The sequence below is a fragment of the Balaenoptera borealis genome, assembly GCF_965194805.1.
Source record: "Balaenoptera borealis genome assembly, chromosome: 7".
Lineage (NCBI taxonomy): Eukaryota > Metazoa > Chordata > Mammalia > Artiodactyla > Balaenopteridae > Balaenoptera > Balaenoptera borealis.
This window is the reverse complement of record NC_138864.1, coordinates 55819859-55832234: the sequence shown is the minus strand read 5'-3', so window position 1 is coordinate 55832234 and position 12376 is coordinate 55819859. Positions and strand designations below refer to the sequence as shown.

General features: G+C 38.0%; 2 long non-coding RNA genes across 2 annotated transcripts in view; one reads left to right on the top strand and one right to left on the bottom strand.

The window, feature by feature from the left end:
• The window catches only part of LOC309631856, a 916236-nt gene that overhangs the window by 208955 nt on the left and 694905 nt on the right, over positions 1–12376 (bottom strand). The window lies entirely within an intron of this gene.
• Positions 1–12376, top strand: part of LOC309631769 — a 551953-nt gene that overhangs the window by 435709 nt on the left and 103868 nt on the right. The window lies entirely within an intron of this gene.

Here is a 12376-nt window from a genome sequence, read left to right as displayed (position 1 = left end):
GCCCTCCCCATCCCAGTGGGTGTCAACTCTACCCGTCCATCCACTCAGGTCAAAACTCTTGATATAATCCTCCTTGACTCTTCTCTCTCAAAACCCTCATCCAGTAGGTTAGGAAATCCTATTGGCTCTACCTTCAAAATAAATCCAAACCTCTGACCACCTTTCTCACTTGCCTTGCTGCCCCAGGTCACAACCACTGTCTCCTTGGACTAGATGCTGAAATAACTTCCTAATGGATCTCACTGTTTATACCCTTGCTCCCCGCAGACTATTCTCAGCACCACAACCAGAATGATCTCTGATAAAATCTGTTGCGTGATGTCAAGTTTCTGCGCAAAGCCTTCCGATGACCCCCATGAAAGCCGGCGTCCTTACAGTAATTCTAAATGACCCTGCAATGACCTTTCTGGCTTCTCTCCCTCCTCCCCTCCCTCATTCTGTCCCAGCCACAGTGGTCTCTCTGCTATCCTTTGAACAAACCAGCATAATTCTGCCTTAGGATATTGGCTTTAGCTTTTCCTCTTGCTGGAACCCTCTTTCTCCTAAATATGTGCTTGGCTCACTCCTAGGTTTTTGTCAAGTCTCTCCTCAAATCTCACCCCAGTGAGGCCTCTATTGACCCCTTTTTTTTTTTTTGTACACTTTCTTCTGCAGTCCTTCCTGCCCCAGCACCCCTGTAACATTTCACATATAGAATCTAACATACCACAGAATTCACTTGTACATTTCCTGTTTATTGTCTGCTGGCACATCAGCTTCTCTGGGATGGGGATCTCTGTTTCATTCATGAATTATCTCAGACATGTAGAGCACATAGTAGATGTCCAATAAGGGCTGTGAAGAAATGAATTAAAGGGAAGAGAGAATCTACACCTTTTCTACAAAAGATTTCTACAGGCAAATCTTCAAATTAAGATGCTAAAAAAAGATTTATTTTAAAAGTATCTTTCTAAGAGGGAAAGCCAGAAAGGCCAAGCAAACAACACAAAACTAGGTCTTTAGATTGTTAACTTTTTAACTGAGATAAATCCACATTACAACAGTTTACTTCCAGTAAAACAACAGCATATGAACAAAATTCATAAATGCAGAATTTTATGGTGCTGATACAAAAAAACATATGTTAACTAAGATCAAGCTTGTACTTTTATTTCTCAGTATTTTATTGCCTTAGCCAGGATGTCAACTGACTACATAAATTTCAAACATTAAGAGGTACAAATCAATTCACTAAAATATCTGTCAACTCACTGAAATATCTGCATTTATCAAATTTGATGTGTTGCAACCTACAGGGGAAAAATATTTGTGGCAGAAACTCAAAAATAATTGAATAACCATAATGTTAAAAAGCATGAATTTGAGTTATTACTTAAGCTTAAATGAAGAGAAAAAGAGTTAGGAAGACAAAGTTCCTCTTGCACTTTCACACTGCTGTTTATTATAAATTTTCTACATGTTGTAGAGACATTAAACTGTGTATTACTTATGAAAGAGTTTTAATCTAATTGGACACATTCAAGTTATATTAAAAATATGTTTCAGTCTATTCTAATTGCTTTAAAGAATAGTTGTAAATTTAGCACACAATAGTCATTAATTTTTTTAAAAATTCTTTTAAATTTTGACTCAAAAAAGATAATTCAACTACTTTGAATAAGTAGTTTCTCTCTTTAGCCAAGAGCCAACATCTTGTGTAAGGGTGAAACACCATAGACATTGCCATTAAAATTTAAAAAAATAAAAAAGTCCCATCTCATATATTAGATAACATTTTCTGAATATTCTGGCCAATTCATAAGATAGAAAATATAGATATAAAAGACATAACTTTTAGAAGGAAAAGAGGAATTTTTATGAAAAATATGTTATGATTTATTAAAAACAAAGCAAAAATTACCCCATGAAACAACTGTAATTATATTTGATATCTCTTAAATGAAGAATGATTATTTTTAATCAATAAAATTATTTACTTAGAAAGCCAGTGAGAAATCTTAGTATCATCAAGAATTTCACTAAAGTTATGGGAAATATAAAAAATTAATCACTTTTAAATAACTATAAAAATATTAAAAATATAAAAATCTAACATTATGTTCATGTTTATGGCAATATATAACAGTACACCTAGAATAAATGTAAAAGAAAACATGCAGCTATTGTAAGAAGGAAACTACAAACCTTTTTTTTTTTTTGAGATTTTAAAAGATTTGCCTGCATGAAAGGCTGAACAACATGAAGATATCAGTTCATCCCAAATTGATTTATAAGATTAATGTTATTTCAATTGAAATAGTTCCTGTCTTGAACTGGATTGATTGGACTATCTTGGATTTTTCCAGCTCTAGTGGCTTAGAAATTATGTGTATTACTCTGTTCTTCTAGCATTTTTCCTTAAATTTGTAACACAACAATGTAAACATGTTTGTCTCTCAACATCCAGACATACTTTATCATCTCTCCCCCAAGAGTTGGTCACTTTAATCCCTCATCTACAATCGCCGACAATTCCCGTGTTCAGTTAAGATCATCTGAAATTTTAGTTCTATGTTATTTTTTCAGAAAGCTTTAAAATTAATTTGCCATAATATTCCCAGCCACTTTATTCAAATTTAGCTATAAATTTTACCACTGCCTTTACTCACCATAGATTCTTGTGAGATACAGCCAGAAATATTATTATTTTTATATGACTATTCACAGACTTCCCCATGGCTCCTGCCCACTCCAACCCCACGCACTCTTAAAAGTATTATTCCACCTTTCCAAATTCATTCCTGATGTGAGTTGATATGAAGTTGACATCAGGATAATGGGTAGGCTGAAAAATAAAGGAGTGCTTGCTTGCTTGCTAATTTATATTGGAGAAGGCAGGGAGTTACTCTAGAAAGAAGGGGGAAAAGAAGTGGACTCAAATGGGGGCATGGACATGGTGTGGAAAAGATTTTGGAGAGCTTAGAGAAGAGAGAGATTTTGGATTGGGGAGTTAGCTAGCATATGTGGGAGATACTGAGAAAGAAAAAAAAACAGGGACAGAGGATTTTAAGAAGTTTTGCAGTGCATTAATAAAAGAAACTTCAGAAAAGATTTTAGTTGCTTTTAATTGTATCTCCCTATTTGTTTGCTTGCTTGTTTCATCATTGTATCTTTGAATGTGACTCCTCATTGAAATTGGACCATATGATGCCTCAGCTTGATATGGATTATATCTGTAGACCATTCTTTTCAGAAATTCAGACCAGAGAGGAAAACCAAACTCCTTTGAAAGGCACCTGAGAAGGTGTCAAAAGCTTCAATTGATGGAGCAGTTACTTATTATAACAAATCACCTTGAAACTTAGTGGCTTAAAGCAACAAACAGTTATTATTTTACATGAGTCTGTGAGTTGGGTGGGAATTTCTTCCAGCCTGGGTGGGCTTGGCTTGGCCTGGCCTAATTCACACAAGCAGAACAATTCCAGCAGCCTCTGTTTGAGTTATATTTCCTATTGTCACACTGGCCAAACCAAGTCACCTGGCCAAGCCCAGAGTTACTATGGGAAATAGAACCCACATTTTGAAGGGAATTGCTACAAATCACTTTGCAAAGGGTCCTGGATAGAGAGAGGGGGATGATTGAGGGCCATTTGTGTAATCTGCCATTTTTAGTGACAGAATATGTTAGTGGGACAGTTTAGTTAATTCGAAGGCCTTCGTACTTAAACTAAAAAGCAACTGACTGAAGAGGTAGAACTACCAGCATTGGGTGTGGGTAGAAAAACTCAGGTGGCCCAGGAGATGAGGTTTGGGGAGGTACTGAACTGAGAAGGTGAGGGAGTTTTTTTCTCTATATCTTTGTCTTGCCTCATTGTGGCAATAAACACAGATCACCTTTATGATTTGTAAAATGGAATCTAATAAAGTGTATCTATTAGTTTCCTAGTGTTTCTGGAACAAATTACCACAAATTTAGTGAGATAAAGCAACACAAATTTATCCTCTTATGATCCTAGCGATCAGGAATCTAAACGATTAGGCAAGACTGTGCTCCTTCTGGAGGCTCCAGGGGAGAATCCATTTCCTTGCCTTTTCCAGCTTCTCGAATCTGTCCACATTCTCAGCTCGTGACCCCCCATCACTCAACCCTCTGCTTCAGTTCCATCCTCTTCTCTGACTCCATCCTTCCTGCCTTGCTCTTGTCCGGACCCTTGTTGGTTACATTGGGTCCATCAGATAATCCAGGGTAATCTCCTCATCGCAAGATTCTTAACGTAATCACATCGACAGAGTCCCTAAGGTAACATAGTTAGGTGTTGGGGGATTAGGATGTCGACATCTTTGGGGGACCATAATTCAACCTGCCACAGTGTATTTATTAAATTAATTAATTAATTTGAAAGGTCCTCAGGGAATCTGACATCCAGCTAGGTGAAGGAACCCTTGTCCTAAGATACTTCTCTGATTATAGCCACAATTTTCTCTGCTCAAGTAATTTTTCCATTCAGAAATTGCTAGATGGCTGCGATTTTCCTAGTGAATCCACTAGGAGATGATGCCACAGAGACATAGCCATTGCCATTGTTTGTTTCTGGGGAGTTTATTTCTTACCTCTTCCTACACAACTGTAAGTATCTTCTCAGGGTGTCCATGGTTTTAAGACCTGTCTTCTCAGAAAATCTTCCCACAACCTCTATATTATCAGGCCTAAATGTCCATCCACGTATTACCACAAGAACCTCTAGGAAGCTGTACACTTAGACAGAATAATGTTTAAGTTGGTATTGATGGGGTTTTTGTTCTCCATTAAGGGACTCGTTCTGCTGTTTCTTTAGAATAACTGGACTTAATTGAGCTTAACCTCATGAGGGAGATCTTATAGAAACCAGACCGTGTCTGTGGCTAGCCCACCTCCAGACACAGGGGTATCTGGTAAAGAGAAATAAGCTTCACATTTGGTACACTATGACTATCAAAGCACAACTGCAGTTCCCTTCTGACTGACCAGCAATGCATCAGGTAAGTTTTTCCACAAATAGTTGGTGGCACTCTTGCATGCTTACTGACTACATGGCAGTATCCAAACCCTGTGCGTGGAGGAGCCTGACGGTAATGTATTCTGGTAAAGTGGACTTGGGGAATTAAGTAGAACAAACATAGGGCTATGGATTCCAAAATTAAGTTGATTGCCTTGCAATTCCATCTTTCCGTTTGCTCATTATTGTCAGCAAGACTGAGACAGGTTCACAAGCCACTCTGAGAGTGCTGGCCTCCTAAGTGGCAGCCGCCGCCATCAATGTCCATCCATCTCCTGGGGAAAGTACAAAATTTAAGACTGAGAAGGTAGAGTTTTCCTGGTCTGCAATTCAAGACATTTTAATTGAAAAAATTAAATCTGTACAACTTAAGTATTCATATCTTAAGCTGTGATGAGACTCACACTTCCACTGACTTTAAACATAACTTCACATTCATTCTCCCAGGAAAAGGGGTCTTTCTTGTGTGCTATGATTGTATTTCTTAGGTTTCCAATGTTGACAGTGTTAACGGGTTAATAATCAGGGAAAATACACCAGATCTGCTGGTACCTTGATCTTGGACTTCCCAGCCTCCAGAACTGTGAGAAATATTTGTTGTTGAAGCTACCCAGTCTATGGTATTTTGTTTCAGCAGCCCGAGCTGACTAAAACAACCCTCACAGTTCTTAGAGCCTTTGCTTTAGATGGCCACTCTGCCTAGAATCATCTCTCTCTGATCTATGCATGGCTGGCTCTTTCTCAGTATTCAGAACTCTGTTTAAGTATCACCTCCTGAGATAGGCCTCTACTGATATCATCCAATCTAGAGGAACTGTCAAGACACACTCTAAGTTTCCCTAATTTAACAAACTACTTATTACATATTTACTTTCTGACACTTTCCTTTTTTCAGATGTATACATTTATTTTTATTGTCTTTCATGCCCAATTATAATATAAATCCAAGAGAGCAAGGAGACAGTTTGTATATTTTGTTTACTACTATGTCTACAATGCCTAGAAAAATGCTCAGAGCATTTGAGCATTCTGGAAACACTTTTTAAATTAATGAAGAAAGCCAGAATATCAGGCCAGCATCAAAGGTAGCCAGCTACTGCATCCACTTTTCCACTTTAGAACATATTCTCTAAAGGCATAAGTTGAGGGTTTTTCAATAATCCATGGGATTTGAAGTGGAAAGTAATATCTTTTCTTCAATCTTGCATTCACTCTGGTAATAGGATTCTCAAGACTGTGTGATTCAGATATCCTCAAGCATTTGAGTTACTGCTTATCTTTGCCTACACAGCATCTAAAATTGCCTCCCCAAATGGCTTAATTGGTTCAAACAAATGTAGAGCAGAGTTCCCATACCAGGGTCCAAACCCTGCAGCCAATGACTGCCAGGTACAAACCTCGAGTTGGACCAGCTGGGTCTCTTGTACTTTGCAGCAAGGGAGAAGCTCACCATGGGGACCTGGGAGGCATGTCAGTAAAGCAGTGTTAGAAAGGATTTCTTATGGACTTGAGCTGGTGTTAAGTGATTTGGGGGAGAGCTCAAGGAAGCAGGGCTTTGCTCTGGGTTGGATGCTCTCAGGAAGTGGGGGTAATTTTATGATTGTACATCTTAATCATAACTAGATTAAGGGAAGACTAGAATGAGGCTAAGGCTGTCATTGTTTCAGAACAGCAGTCACTGCTATCAGCTGGGAGAGGGGACTTTTGGTATTTTGTGGTTTATGCAGTAACCTTATTTTCATCTGGGCTTAGATAAGATTATGAAGTTTGTTTTATTTTGTTCTTTTGGTGTCACTTTATCACAAAGAATGACTTATCAGATCTAGAGCTCTGGGAGATTCTGAGAACGCCAGGGCCTAACCATGAATGCCAGGTCAGCTGCTAGCCAAACGGAGACCCAGCTGTCAGTGTCAGGCCGGTTCCCCAAGTCAGGGGCTGCTTTTCTTCTTTTCACCAGCTGCCTCAGAAATAATTGCCCCCCACCTCCCCATGTCCAGCTCACACACATGCTTATGTTTCGCTTTTGTCTGATCATAGATCAATCATGTAGCGAGGCAGCTTCCACCCCACAGATGCTGCACAAGCCATTGTTACTTACCCAGAAAGACCTAAGCCTCTCTCCTCCAAACGTGGCTTTAGGTGTGGCTGTTCCCTGAGGTTTCCTGGACCTCTCCCAACACAGGTATGGAGAAGGTTGGAGTTGCCTTGGGGCAGGAGGGTAAGGGCCTAGGCTCGAGTAGTGACAGTGTGGATGTGGAGAAACTGGGCTCTAGGATGTTAGAGATTAGCACTCATAAGATCATCACCGAAACCAAGGATATGGACATGGCTAGCTTAGGAGACTGGGTACCAGTGATGTTATTAACCAGCATGGAGCTTCCAAGTTCACAGCAGGTTTGGGAGGAGCTGATAATTTCTACTGGGGACATACTCAGTTATAGAAATGGCCTGTAGGCAGTGGAGGGTAGGAAAGGGTTTAGCGCTGGGACTCAACAACAAGGAGGACATAGAAATGAGAAGTGGCTCTGGAACAGACTCAAATAAATAACGGGCATAAAAGAGAAGCAAAGTATGAGGAGTTTATCCAAAATGAAAATCAAAGTTAAGAAAGGGCTAATAAATATGAGCTTAAAAAAAAAAATCAAAGGCATCTGAGAAGTCAAAGACTACGAAGACCCAATAAATCGTGGCCAAATTTATTCATTCGTTTATTCAAGAAATATTCATTGAGCACTAGGTACCACGGGCTATTCAGACCCTGGAGGTAAAGTAATGGGGGAAAAAAGAAAACAGGCAAAAATCCCTGCCCTCATAGAGCTTACATTCCAATGGGGAAAACAAATAGTAAATAAAATAAACAACTAAGTTAATTGAGATGAGAAGGTAATAAGTATTTTGAAGAAAACTAAAATAGAGAAGGAGAATGGTTGGAGCTAGAGGTATGGGAGGGACGTTTTCAGTTTAAGTAGGGTGTTCCTCAACTATTAAGTAGCCTTTGAAGAAAGATTTGAAGTGAGTGAGGGATTGAGTGATGCAATTATCTGGTCAGATCATTCTGGAAAGCAAGGACATTCTCACTGCTGATATTAGCTAGACCAACAAGAGAAGGTTAGCCTTGCCCGGTGCCTTACATATAGCAGGTACTCTATGTAGATATTCAAACAATATATACACATGACAAAAGACTGATTTGGAAAAATATTTAAATATTTAGTAATATCTTCTTGGTAGAATACATATTTAAGGGTTGCAACTGAACAATTTAAAAGATCTTTAAGGGACTTCCCTGGTGGTCCAGTAGTTAAGACTCCGCGCTTCCACTGCAAAGATCTTTAAGAGATCTTTTATTTCCTTTCTTCTTTTTGAGAGTAGGTATCAGAGAGATACCTCATGTGTTAGGTATTTGAAGGACTAGAATGTGGGTGCTTAGTTCAATCAGCTTGGGTTTTTGGGGGGGGTGATATTTTGTTCTCTTTTGCTTCAGTCCATTGTTTCATCAAAAAGAACTCATAAACATTACAGTCTTATTCTGATTGACAAACACGCAGAGATTTCTTATGGCTAAGGTGTCTAATATAAAACAGGTCTGTATACACAGGTGCATACGCAGTTTATAACAAGACTGTGTTAAAAGTTAAATGTGTCTTGATTTTTGAGAACTGAAATATTTGCTTTTCTGCCAGCGCCATGGAGAGTTCATAAATGATGGAAGTACTTTGGCTTTCAGAGAGATGCTATTTCTTTGCAATGCTATCTCTTTGGGGAACAAATATGAAAAATAAAACGTGTCATTTTACATGATACAGAGTCTTTTTATTGTCACTTTCCTGGCTTTAAAAACGAATGGGACAAGTCATAAAAAGACATATTGTAGGTGCAGGTTCTGCCTTAAATTTAGATATTCTAATGGAGTGTACAATTCAGTGAGTCTTTTCTGTGTCACTTATTTTTCCCATTCCTTATCCATGGGCAGAGTGACCTGGTAATAAAGCACTGAACTGTGAATAGGATGATTTATTTTTGGCTGACAGCCTTTCTCAGCTTGTAGCTCTTGGAGATGATGATTTTCCTACCAACTTACTCCACAGGAGTGTTGTTAAAATACATCAGATTGAGCTCTGGGAATTTAATAGAAGTGACTGAGTACACAGATGGCTTTAAGGACCATTTGCCAAATTTTCAGAGTTTGCAATCATAATGATCAATTATTTATTTATATATATATTAATATATGTACATAATTGATCTATAATATTGCAGACTTAGAAACTGATACTTAAAAAAAAGTTTATGGAACCACACTGGGACTGCTCCATACCAGTTAGGATGGCTATAAAAAAGACAAACAGTAACAAGTCTTGGTGAGGATGTGGAGGAATTGGAGCCCTTGTACATTGCAGCTGAGAATGTAAAATGGTACACTGTAAAAAAACAGTCTGACAGTTCCTCAAAAAGTTAAACATAGTGTTACTATATGACCCAGCAATTCCTTGCCTATGTATAACCCCCAAAGATTTGAGAACATGTATCCATGCAAAACTCATATACAAACGTTCATAACATTATTCGTTATTCAGCATTGTTCATAATAGCTCCAAAGTAGAAACCACTCAGATGTCTAACTTATGAATGGATAAATGAAATGTGGTATATACATACAATTGAATAATATTCAACCACAAAAAGGAATGAAGTGCCGATACATGCTCTACCGTGGATGAACCTTAAACGCATGCTGAGTGAGAGAAGACAGACACAAAAGGCCAGATATTATATGACTCCATTTATATGAAATGTCCGGAATAAGGAAATCCTTAAAGATGAAAAATATATGTTAATATTTGCCTAGGACTGGGGAGTTTGTGGGTAAATGGGAAGTGACTGCCAATGGGTATGGCATGTTCCTTTTAAGGGTGATAAAAATGTACTGAATTTACATAGTGGTGACGGTTGCACAATTTTGTGAATATACTAAAAAAAAGCATTGGATTGTACAATTCAAAGGATGAATTTTATGGTATGTGATAAAAATGTTTTAAATCAAGGACTTGATGTTTGAATATCAGATGATATAAAGGGATAATTGTCAATTTTTGGTATGATAACAATACTGTGGTAATGTTTTTAAAACAGGTCTTATGAAGATACCTTACTTATGAGTAAATTTTTTAAAAATTAATTGCAAGCCCCTATTGTTAAGGTAGTACCCTGTTGCTGGACTTCCATCACATGGACGTGGTGGTCACGGACTCCAAATCCCAGCTTAGTATGCTGTGATCTTGAGAAAATGACTTAGCTGCTGCAAGACTTAGTTTTCTCTTCTATAAAGCGGAGATTGTTATTGGGATTGAAAACTCCCAGGGCAGTTGTGAAAGCCAGTGGTCAATTGAGAGATGGTAGTTTTTGTTGTTGGCAGGGCAGGGGGTTGGAGGAGGTGGTGGTTAACTTTATTACACTGATTCTAACACATTTTTTCCCATTTGAGCAACTCTGAAATTAGGATGCATCTACTAATCAATGGCATATCATAGCTTAATTGGCAATATTTTTCTTTCTTAGTGCTACATAAAATAAAGAAGCATTTTACATTCAAATAGCTACTTAGACTCTATGAAATAACAGTATTGCTAGTATTATAACCACTGCCCTTACTGTTGCAACATAGGTGGTTTTGTTTTCTCTCCTTTTAGCCAAATGCTCCTCCTGACACTTTTGGTCCTCAAAGAATATCAATGTATTTCTTCTGTCTTCTCCCCTTTCCCCATTTCTTGTATCTTGTTGTCCTATTTATTATTCCTTGAGCCAGCAATTATATTCAGTGTGACTATAGGCAATCAGTTTACACTTCTTCAAAAAAGGTAAATATGTGAGGTGATAGATGTGTTAATTAATCTTGATGGGGGGAATCCTTTCACAATGTACACATATAGAAATCATCCCGTTTTGCACTTTCAATATCTTATTTTATTTGTCAATTATACCTCAACAAAGCTAGGGAAAAACTTGCTTAAAAACCATAATAAATAAATAAATATCAACTAAATGCAAAAGAAAAAAAAGATGATCTTTTAGAAAAGAGGCCATAGCTTGGAAAAGAATTGTTCCCAAAAGTGACATTTACACAGGAAATTTCAAATATGTAATCTAGTCTTTATTTTCAAAGGGAAAAAAGAAAAGACAATATATATAAATCAAATATAACCTCTTCCACTTAAAAATAAAACCCAAAACCAGCATGTTCCATATTGGTTTCCTTAGTATCTGTAAAATGAGAATAGGAATAGCTCTACCAATCTTATGTCATAGGCCCTGAGAATATAGCAGTTAACTGTAGAGACTTCAGATTTACCCATGGGGAGCTTACATTCTAGAAGAGTGTGGAGAGAGGAGCCATAAACTAATAAACATTTGCTACATCAAGTAGTTATATGTGCTATAAAAGTAATAAAGTTGAATAAAGGGGTTAGTGTGTAGTGTGTTACCTATCTATCTATCTATCTATCTATCTATCTATTTATTTATTTATTTATTTATTTATGGCTGTGTTGGGTCTTCGTTTCTGTGTGAGGACTTTCTCCAGCTGCGGCAAGCGGGGGCCACTCTTCATCGCGGTGCGCGGGCCTCTCACTATCGCGGCCTCTCTTGTTGCGGAGCACAGGCTCCAGACGCACAGGCTCAGTAGTTGTGGCACACGGGCTTAGTTGCTCCACGGCATGTGGGATCTTCCCAGACCAGGGCTCGAACCCGTGTCCCCTGCATTGGCAGGCAGATTCTCAACCACTGCGCCACCAGGGAAGCCCCCTGTTACTTTTTTTATATAGGGTGTTCAGGGAAGCCTTCTCTGATAGGTAATATTTCAGTGAAAGTAGGAAGACAAATAATCATTATGAAAATATGATGGTCCCCCTTTCTTCAAGGGGTGTATGTTCTAAGACCCCCTGTGGATGCCTGAAACCTCGGATAGTACCAAATCTTACATGTACATGTTTTTTCCTATACATACATACCTATGGTAAAGTTGAATTTAAATTAGGCACAGTGAGAGATTAACAACAATAATAATAAAATAGAACACTTACAACAATATGCTATATAAAAATTACACGAATGTGGTCTCTCTCTCGCAGGATCTTTTTGTACAAATTTAATGCCTTTTCCATCTTAACTAAACACTTATCGTACACTGTGGCCATAACTTTTGCAGCCTGAGGTGCGAAAGCAAAACTAGCATGAATTTCTTTTTCCGTCTTCACAATTTCATGGGTAGAAGATTAATTCTTACTGTATCTCTTAGCAACCTCAGCATACAATTTTTTCCTCTCCTCAAGTCAAGAACTTTCACCTTTTCACTTGAAAGAAGC